At 36.7% G+C, this 10803-nt stretch overlaps 1 protein-coding gene across 4 annotated transcripts in view; it reads left to right on the top strand.

Moving 5' to 3' along the window:
* The first annotated feature begins 6476 nt into the window (after window positions 1–6476).
* The window catches only part of PPP1R42 (protein phosphatase 1 regulatory subunit 42), a 54607-nt gene continuing 50280 nt past the window's right edge, over window positions 6477–10803 (top strand). For 3 of the 4 annotated variants that reach the window (XR_013757807.1, XM_079104671.1, XM_079104668.1), the window contains exon 1: window positions 6477–6551. The gene's annotated coding sequence lies outside the window, so the exon portion shown is untranslated. Of the gene's footprint in view, window positions 6652–10803 lie in introns of all 4 variants that reach the window. The other variant, XM_079104670.1, reaches the window with a different exon arrangement.

Here is a 10803-nt window from a genome sequence, read left to right as displayed (position 1 = left end):
GATAAACATGTTCAGTGACAAAAGAAACTCAATTTGCTTTTAAGAAACAACAATATAGGGTCTGGGATGTGGCTCAGTGGTAGAGCACTTGCCTAGTATGTGTGAAGCACTGGGTTAGATCCTCAGCACCACATAAAAATAAATAAATTAAATAAAGCTATTGTGTCCATCTACAATTAAATACATACATATATATACACATATATATAAAGAAACAATAATATGTTTTATAAGGACAAAATTAAACATGTTCATGCCTTTTTTTTAATGGGAACATGACTTTTGTCACACAGTAAGATCATTATAAAATGAATACCCTTTCCCAAAATGTCTTACAGGGTTAAAACAGGAGTTTAAAAAAAAGTTTATTTTTTCAATGAAAGGTTGTTATTGCAAAAAGTCATAAACTAATTTTTAAAAAAGCACCAGCAATCTTCAAAAACAAACATGAAATAATTATAATGTACCAATTTTTTTAAAAAGCAAGAAAGGGGAACTGTTTTTAAATTCAAAAAGCAGATAGGTACCCCCAAAATGAAGCAATTAAACAGGGGTATAAATATATAAGATGTTTTCACTTATTTTAACAAATTTTAAAAGACATAAGGATAGGATTGCTGGGTTTCACTCAGCCTCAATCCATCACCAACTAATTGAACTTTTGCTGAACTTATTATTGGCCTGATAAATTAAGCAAAGTCTTGGATCTCTATTAGAAGACAGAAAGGTTCTCCACCAGTGGTATAAAAGATCTTTTTAAAAAAATTCTTAAAATATAAGCAAGGAACTGTTTCTGAAACTTAACCTAAACTTTTTCTATAATTAGAAGTCCCTTTCTTGCAAATTCTTCATGAAAAACTTAACTGTTAGGTTATTGACAATAAAAGTTTCAGAAATAAAGATGAAACATAAATTAGAATGCCACTGGAAATTTTTAAAACATACTTTTCAGAAAACACCTTGCTTACTATAACCGTATTCAGCTTTAACAAAGCTGATTTTCAGCTGAGATCCTTTAATTTATGACCACATTTCACAACATACTTACTGCAGTTTGCCCTTCTAGTGGAAATGTATGTTCATATTTAAAAGTGCACTATATTAGAGCTGGGGATATAGCTCAGTTGGTAGCATGCTTGCCTAGCAAGCACAAGGCCCTGGGTTCAATACCCAGCAACCAAAAAAAAAAAAAAAAAAGTATTAATGAAACTTTATTTTATTTATTTTTATGTGGGGCTGAGGATTGAACCCAGTGCCTCACACATGCTGGCAAGTACTCTTCCACTGAGCCACAACCCCAGTCCAACATAATAGACTTTTAAAAACAAAACCTAAGAAAATCTTTATGTGTTCAAATTACCAGAACTTAAAAAAAATATAGAGCTTGACAAAATCCTTTCCCATGATTCTCAGGTAGTGATAGGGACAGTGGTGAAATAATTAGTTTTGAAAGTTGTTTCTGAGATTAAGGAGATTTGATTTGGTGAATGAATGTGGGGTTACTAGTATGTGAAAGAGTGTTGGAGATGGCTCTCTGTACTTTGGTTTTTTGTTTTTGTTTTTGTTTTTTGGGGGGTACCAGGGATTGAACCCAGGGGCACTTAACCACTGAGCCACTTCCCCAGCCCATTTTATTTTATATTTTGAGACAGGGTCTCACCAAGTTGCTTAGGGCCCTCACTAAGTTGCTGAAGCTGGCCTCAAACTTGCAATTCTCATGCCTTAGCCTCCCGCATTGCTGGGATTACAGATGTACACCATGGCACCCAGCTTCTCTGACTCTACTTTGTGTAGCAGGATGGACTGTGGACAAGCCGAACTAGAGGAAGCATATTAGATTTGTGCAGGATAGAAAAGATAACAGTTTTTGACACTGAGTTTTCAATGCCTCTAGGATATTCATGTCCAGGTGAATTGAATATCTAGAAACCTGTTGGATGAATAGGTACAAAAATTAAATACTATGGATTGCTTTACATATAATATATAGAGCAATCATTTATATTTATAGAATATATTACATGACATAAATCAGTTACTAAGTTTTTTAATCATGTTATTGGGGCTCATATTATATACATCGTGGCATTAGAAGTCTCCTAATATCTTCTACAGAAGCTCTCAAGTACATGATCATCTACAGGTTACAGAAATAAGGAGTGAAAACTGACTCGCCCATAACTAAAAGGACTTCGTATTGTTTCTACAGTTTCCAGTTGTTATATATAGATAGATGTTCAAAACCTTTTGTTCCACTTCCTATAGTCACTTTAATTTCTGTCCTTTGAGCTTCCATTCAGAATGTTCTATGAAAATGGGAATCATGACCCAAATTTCTGAATAATAAATCTTCTCTCCTTAAGGAAATTGTCCATTGCTTCCAGTATTGCTGTGTAACAATCACCCCAAAACTAAGTGGATTAAAACAACACACATTTATTATAACAGAGATATTATGGGCCAGGAATCTGGGTCCTCTTCTTCAGGGTCTCTAACAAGGTTACAGTCAAGCACTGGCTGGATATAAGGCATCATCTGAAAACACAACTTGGGGACGAATCAACTTTTCAGCTCAGACAGGGGTTTGGTGCATTAAGTCGGTCAATGAACTAATGCCTCAGTTCCCACTAGCTATTGGCTGGAGACTACTGAGATCCTTGCCACGTGGGCTTTCCCAATTACAGCTTGCCTAATCAAAGCACTGGAGTCTGCTGTTGTAACCTAATCATGGAAATAACATCCCATAAATTTTACCTTATTTTATTAGCCAGAACAAGTCATTAGCTCCAACCCACACTGTGGCAGAAAAGACCATGCAAGAGCCTAGATACCAAATAAATGTTAATTTTTCTGTGTGGAGTTATGTGATGATATACATGTCTGGGCCCTTTAATTTCTTGGTTTCTCAATGAAAGGTAACTAATCTTTACAGCGTTTGCTTAGGCTTCATGTAGTACTATGAAGTATATACTCAGGAAATACACAGTGACTAACAAAAGATAGAACAACATATGAAATATAAAGTATATTTTCATCTAAAGTTACTTGGAAACTCTAATTGAGGCTTTTAAAATGTGCTTTTTAGCATCATTCTTTTAAAAGTGCATTTTAGGGCTGGGTATAGCTCAGTTGGTAGAGTGCTTGCCTCACAAGCACTAAAGTCCTGGGTTCAATCCCCAGCACCACAAATGAATAAATAAATAAAAGTTCATTTTAAAATGATTCTCAAGACTTCACAACAGTTTTTTTTTTTTTTTGCAAATATAAATTTCCTAACATCTGTCAAAGTATAAACCTTGAGGGTATTTTATGCTAAACTTACAAATGTGGTAATGAACACAAGTATTTCTTATAGTCTGCCAAATTTCTGCCACATTGGAAAATACACAGATGACTGTTGAACACTGTGTGCCACTAGACAGGAATCATATTTCACATCTTATGAGAGAATACTTTCTTAAACCTGTTGAATTAAAAAATTAATTAGTAATTCAAACCATTTTAAATACCAGCAATCACAAAGTGATTTTTAACACCATGAAGAGCAGGATCCAAAGTGAACTTTCAAAATGTAATTTTATCATTTAAAAAAAAGCCTAATTGAAAGAAGGAAAGAAAGAAGGAAAGACAAAAAGAAAGAAAGGAAAGAGAAAGAAAGAAAGAAAGAAAGAAAGAAAGAAAGAAAGAAAGAAAGAAAGAAAGAAAGAAAGAAAGAAAGAAAGAAAGAAAGAAAGAAAGAAAGAAATTCCTAATCCCACCACCAGGAAATAACCACTCTTAAATATTTTGGTGTATATCTGCATATCTATCTACATATCTATTATTTATCTATCTCTTCTTTTAGACACTTGAAAGTACATGTAGCTAGGAATGGTGGTGCATACCTGTAGTGTCAGCTACTCAGAACACAGAGGCAGAAGGATCATTTGAGCCCACGAGTTTGAGATCAGCCAGAGCAGCATAGTTAGACACTGTTTCTAAAAAATACTAGTAAAAATGAAAAATGTTAAGCTGTATATAGCTTTACTACATATGAGATCATACTCCTTGTTATAATGGTATATGAAATTGTTCCAAAAACAAAGATTTTCAGATCCCGATCTTCATGAAACCAAAAATCACTTTGCCACTGCTGATGTTTAAGATGGTTTGAAATGCTAATTAACAATTTTAATGGAACAGGTAAAGTTTTAGAGAAAGTATTCTCTCCAGCCACAAAAAAAGAAATTATGTCATTTTCAGGAAAATGGATGCAACTAGAGACTATTATGTTAAGTGAAATAAGTCACACTCATAAGGTCAAGGGTCATATATTTTCTCTCATCTGCAGAAGCTAGAGAGAAAAAGGGGAAAAAAAGTGGGGACAAATTTCATGAAAAACAAAAGAGATCAGTTGAGGAAAGGGATCAAGGGGTGGAAGGGTGGAAGTGTTGGGAGTGATATTGGCCAAATTATATTATTGTATTGTGTGCATGTACAAATATTTAACAACAAATCCCATCATTATGGACAACTATCATGCACAAATGTGGGGGGGGGAGGAAATATTCTTTGGGTACAATGTGAAGTGAGACACTGTTATACAAGGTTTCTAGCAATGTAATGTTAACAAGCATTACATTGCTTGTTGGCCAGCCCTGAACACATTTTTAAAAGTTACCTCAGAGGAATGACCTACAAAAGAGATCAGAGGAACTTCTGACTTATGCCCTAGTGTTTTAACCATGTTATACTGATCACTCTTACTTTTTATCCTTTTGTAGCTTTTGATTCTGTTAGGTACCCCCCACATATACACCTTGAACTCCTTTCCCTTGCATCTGAATCTGAATTACCAGGTTTTGGATCACTATTATTTGTTCTCAGAACAAATTTCACTTCTGATAAATCTTCCTTTGACATCTTTACCAGCTTTTCTTCCCTCTTCCATTCAAACTAGTTGGCATAGCTATTGACCCACTATTTCTCTTTCCTAACTTTCTCCCTCACTATCTCTTATGGCCTCATGGTTTCAATAATTAGTTTTATACTGGAGACTGACTATTAAAACCTCTCTCATCTCATATTCAAGGTATACAAACCAAATTCATTCCCATCCCCTCAAATTAATTGCCGTCTCTCCTCTTTCTCCAGTATTAATACTTTGTCCTAGCTAACACCTTGGGAATTATCTTCTCCTCTCCCTTTATCCAATCTCTACTAAATCATATTTCAATAAATCTCCTAAATTTATTCATTACTTTCTACTTTTTTGTCTTCATCCCATTTGGGGCAAGATTACTTCACAAATGGAATTTACCAACAATATTTTGAATGAAGTTATGATTTCTCTGCCCTGATCTCCAACCCCTTCTAAAGCTATTCCTATTGTAAGGAAAACCAGACTTGAAATCAGGAGCCCAAGAATAAGTTCCCTCTCTGCCACCCCAGGTGTGACCTTAAACATATTTCTTTCCTCTTTCTAAGCCCAGTAGTCTCCTTATCTGCACGATGGCAATTGGACTGCCCTTACTGGCTCTAAGCTGCCTTGTAACTTTAACAGATACACTCTTGATGCTTCTTTGCTCAAGAAATTGCAATGATAACCTTGTACTGTCAGAACACAGCAGGTACTCTCAGATATACTCTGTCCTTTACACTCAGACTTGTTTCACTGTAACTCTATTAAGCCTGTCTCTCTCCACTGTAAATATCTGTTCTTTGTCCTACTGTTCTTTCATTGATAAATTATTCATTTTACATACACTTAAGAAGTGACTCCTCAAGGCACCTTCCTGGTACCTGGGAATAACAAGGTAAAAGACATAATCCTTGTCCTCAAATAATGTATCACCTTATTGTAGTACGGGTAAATAACAAACGGTAAAGTGTTAAGTGCTATGCTAAAGAACTTAATACATCCCAGCTATGCTGAGAACAAAAAGTAACATCACTTAACAAAGATGGAGTCTGCAGGAAGGTCTTCAGAAAGGATGCAAGTAATGAAAGCGGGAGTAAAGTGTGTGCTATCGCTACCCTGTGGGGAGGATTAGGGAGGGAAGATCTTTTTAGAACTGGGAATACTGGGGAATTCTGGAGAGTAGGGGTAAAGGGGTAAACGGTAAGGGGAGACATGAGAATGCTCTTGAATGTCACCCTGAGTTTGGGTTTTATCGGAGAAAAGGTGGAGAACTGGCTGCACCTTGATTCAGACTTTTCTGATCCGATAGTGGGACAAAGCGGTTACTGGACACTTCAATAGTCAAATCTGATGCTCCAAGAATAGGAAATGGTGCCCTAACAAATACTGTTCCGTCTACTGCCTATGAAACCGATGCCTCACGGCCAGCTCAATCAACTGGCCTCAGTTTGGAGATTGCCTAGTTGGCAACATCAAACACCTTGGATGCCACGTCACAATCCATAGGACCGCAGGGGCCACAGGAGAGGGCACTTCCTGCAGCTTCGCGATACTTCCCGCGAGCCGCGGGTAGACCGGGAGCGTCCTGTTGCTCGGCAACTGCGTGGAGGCTGCCGAGGACCGGAGGCCGGCGCAACTTACCAAACCGGAGGTACTGACCAGACTAGTCCAGCGAGCGGTGAGGGGACTCGCGGGAAGGAGCGTGGAGACAGAGGGAACCCCAGAGCCACGTTTCACAACCTTGCCTGCCAGTAAGACTCTCCTGGGACGATTGTTAAAATGCAGGTCCCTGGGCCCTGTCTCTAGACATCTAGAATTTCCAGAAAAACGCAAAGTCTGAATTTTTAACAAATTACTAGGATCAGGCAAGATTGGGAAACAGCTCCGGAGGAAGGAGGCGGTGGAAGCGGGGTCGCCGGGCTGAGCGAGAGGCAGGCGCCGCGGGCGCGTCTGAGTTCCAAAGGGTTTTGAAAGCTTGAGGGCTGAGGCCGCTGAGCCTGGGACTCGCAGAGTAGAAATGTAGGTGGAAACTAACTTGGGAAACCGTCCATCTCGTCTGGCCTGTGGAAATCCCGGGAATGAAAGTCGAGGGGGCCACTTAATGACTTCCAGAACGCAGCTCTAAGCTGTTCCCACTGGGATCTGGAGAGAGAGCCTAGCAATCGGAGCCCGAGATGACATTATCTAGTGGGAGGAAATGCAGAAAAGGCGTTTCTCACACTTTAGAAAATAATGAATCTCATCTAAAAGAAAAGCAAGGACACACCACAAGTGTTGACGTAATTGTTTTTATTAGTATGTTCTAAAATGTATCCAAGCCCACACTATTGGGTTCAGTTTAGACTCCTGAAAGTTTATAATTTTTCTACACAATGAAATTACAATACCAATAAAGTTTAAAGTTTTATTTTAACAAATGTGACAAGTGTTTTGCGAAATAATCTTCCTTGTGTACTGCTACAGTGCAGGTTCTTTTGAGTTAAACGTCGATGATTTTTAAATGTTCAGTTCTGTCAAATTCCTGGAAAGTTTTTTTTTTTTTTTAATTATTAATTAGGTCCTTTGACTTTCCCTTGGTTTAATAAATACTTTATTTAAGTTTGCCTCTTTCCACTTTTAATTATCTGAAATTCTTAAAATTTTTCTTCTCCACAAACATCAGTTGTAGAGACAGAATTCCTCTATAGTGACAGAGTTAAGATTATGCCATCCTAAAATATGCTGCTCTGGCATATTGGCTGTATTGAGCTAAAGGCCTTTAAGGAACAACAGGTGCAACATTACTGACCTTTATTTTGTTTCTTAAAAGCAAGAAATGCAATTTCCATGTGAAAAAGGCCGTTTCTATAGTAGAAAATTATCATTCTTACCATCATGGATGGGAAGCTGAGGTCCAGGAAAATCCATACAAACTTTTAGATTAACCCTTAACTTCCTAGCCACTTCTTCACAGTTGGCTACCTTAGCCCAATCCCCTTTGCCTTGTCACATTTTCAGGATTTCCTACTCTTAATTCAGTATATAAGTGCTCAGCTCTATGTCTTTGAGTCTTCATTTCAAAGGTTCCCATGCCACTTAAAATTTGTATTAAATAAATTTATATGCTTTTCTCCTTTTGCTCTGTCTTATGTCAATTTAATTCTCAGGTCCAACCAGAAAAAAAAGAAATCCAAGAGGTTAGAGATTAAAGTTTGTCTCTCTTGCATGTGGATAGGCCTTTATGAGGATTTAGACCCAAAATTTATTTTAGTTCAGGTTGAAAAACAGCCTTAAGCAAAAACTTGTGATAGCACTTTTCTTGGGTTGCAATCTCAGGGAAGTAGAGTGAAGGAAAGTAAAGGAAAAAAATGAACTGCACAGAGATGGAAGGAGAGCAAACAGAAGAAAGTGTTACTCTGAAGACTACCACATGTTTTCAAAGGGATCTTCTGAAATGAATATGTTTCCCAAAAGTCCATGAGGGAAAGGAGGATAAATCCATTGTGACTCCTGTCTCCCTTTCATCAGAGTTAACCCCACAGGGATCACCTCCATATCACAGGGTTGTTCCTGAAAAGAAACCAATATAGCAATCTCCCTCAGTTACCAAGGGGGGGCCCTGGGGTGGATAACCTCTTTTAAATGTACGTTTTCACTGGGCTCTCCTATAATCCCAGTTACTCAGGAGGATCACAATTTCCAGAGACCCTCAGTAACTTACACAAGACTCTTGTCTTAAAATAAAAAATAGAAAGGAGAGGTAGCTCTGTGGTAGTGTCCCTGGGTTCAGTTCCCAGTGCAAAAATGATTAAATTAACAAATGTGTTTTATAGTTACCAGTATAAAAAGGACAATTAAATTTTTCAGGAAAAAAGGTTCTAAGATTTAAAAATTTTAAATATGGGCCAACAAAAGCATAAAAGGATATTAAAAATTGAAAACATCTGTATGAAAAATCAAATCTGGTAGAATCAGCTAAGAGTAGAGAATTCTAATCTTAAATATATTTATGTATATTTATATTAAAAGATAGACCTTGGGGAAAACAAAATAAACCTGAATGTAGGCGGAAAGAAAATTCAAAAAGAGAAAAATTAAGTAATAAAATTGAAGCAGAGATACAATAGAGATGGTCAACAAAACTAAAATTGGTGTCCTTTGAATGTGCTAATAAAACAGACAACCTTATTCAAGAAAAACCAGAAAGACTAATCAAGGGGAAAATGGAGAAAAAAATTAGGGATGAGAAAGGGAAGTATCAATCAAAGCAGTAGCAAAGACTGGCATATTAAAATAGAATAAATTTCTGACAATAAATTTAAAATATAAGCAGAAAGGTTAATTTCCTATGAAATACACAAAATTTACCAAAATGGATTCCAAAAGAAGCAGAAAACCTGAAGAGACCTATGACCATTAAAGAAACTAAAACAGTAGTTAAACATTAATCTCCTTAAAACCATTACCCCCCAAATGAGAACCCACCAGGCCCAGTTGGTTTTACAGGAGATTTTAATCATATATTTGAGGAAGAAAAAGTACGAATATTCACTAGCTGATTTTAGTTAGCTTTGGATACCAAAATCCAGCCATCAAAGAATAAGAAAAAAAATTACTGGCCAAAGTCCCTAAAGAAGCATAGATAAAGTAGATCCTAAATAAAATATTAGCAAACTCAATTCACTTAGATCCAGTGTATCTAGTATATGCTATTCTGTGTGATATATCTCTGGAATGTAAAACATTTTAACATAAGTCTTTAACATATTTCACCACATATTCTAATACACACATTTGCATGCACGTGTGTGCACACACTCACAGAGTCAACATCCATTCAGGAATTTTTTGGTTTTTGTTTTTTCTTTATTCGTGCTTGAAATTGAACCTAGAACTGCACACAAATACTGAACAGGTACTCTACCACTGAACTACACCTCCAGCCCCCAAATTAGTGATTTAAAAAGAAATATATTTACAAACTGAGTAGAAAAGAACTTTCTTAATCCGAGAGTGGCTACCTACAAAAAAATAAATAAATAAAGCAAACATTATACATAGTAGTGAAAATTGCAAATACTTTGAGTTCAGCAGTAAGACAAGTGCATACACTCTTTTTTCTTTCCACATGGCCATCCCAGCCCATCTCACCACCTTTCTTCTCCTTTTTCCTCTCTAGTTTCCACATATGAGAAAAAACATACACCCTCACTCTTGACCTTCTGAGTTTAGCTTATTTTGCTTAACATAATGGCCTCAAGTTCCATCTGTTTTCCTGCAGTAACATAATTTCATTTTTCTTTATGGCCGAATAAAACTCCATTATGTATATATACACTCCATTTTCTTTATTCATTCATCTATTGATGGAAACCTAGGCTGGTTCCATAGTTTGCCTATTGTGAACTGTGCTGCTATAAACATGGAAATACATGTATCACTATAGTATGATGCCTTTAATTATTTTTTTTCCTTCTTTTTTTGGTACCAGGAATTAAACTCGGGGGTACTTAACCACTGAGCCATGTCCCTCAGCCTTCTTATTTTTGTTTCAATACAGGCTCTCACTATGTTGCTCAGAACCTTGCTGAGTTGCTGAGGCTGACTTTGAACTTGTGATCCTCCTACCTCAGCCTCCTGAGTCTCTGGGATTAGAACCATGCGCCATTGCACCTGGCAATGTCATTCTTTTAAAATTAGGGAAGGAGTTACCACAAAAAGCATAAAACATGAGCTGTAGGAAAGTGATGCACAGGGCTAATGTTCAAAAACAGAAAAAACTTCGTTTTCAGAAAATAACTTTAAAAACAAGTCAAAGAGAGAGAGAGAGCAAATAGACTAGCCGATGAAAAGATATTTGCAACAGATAAAATCAATGAAAGGAAGATTAGTATCTGATGGAAATATGTGTGTTCTAAAAATTA

Source organism: Sciurus vulgaris (assembly GCF_902686455.1).
Source record: "Sciurus vulgaris genome assembly, chromosome: 1".
NCBI lineage: Eukaryota > Metazoa > Chordata > Mammalia > Rodentia > Sciuridae > Sciurus > Sciurus vulgaris.
Note: the sequence above shows the minus strand (reverse complement) of the source record. Positions and strands in the feature narration are given on the sequence as shown.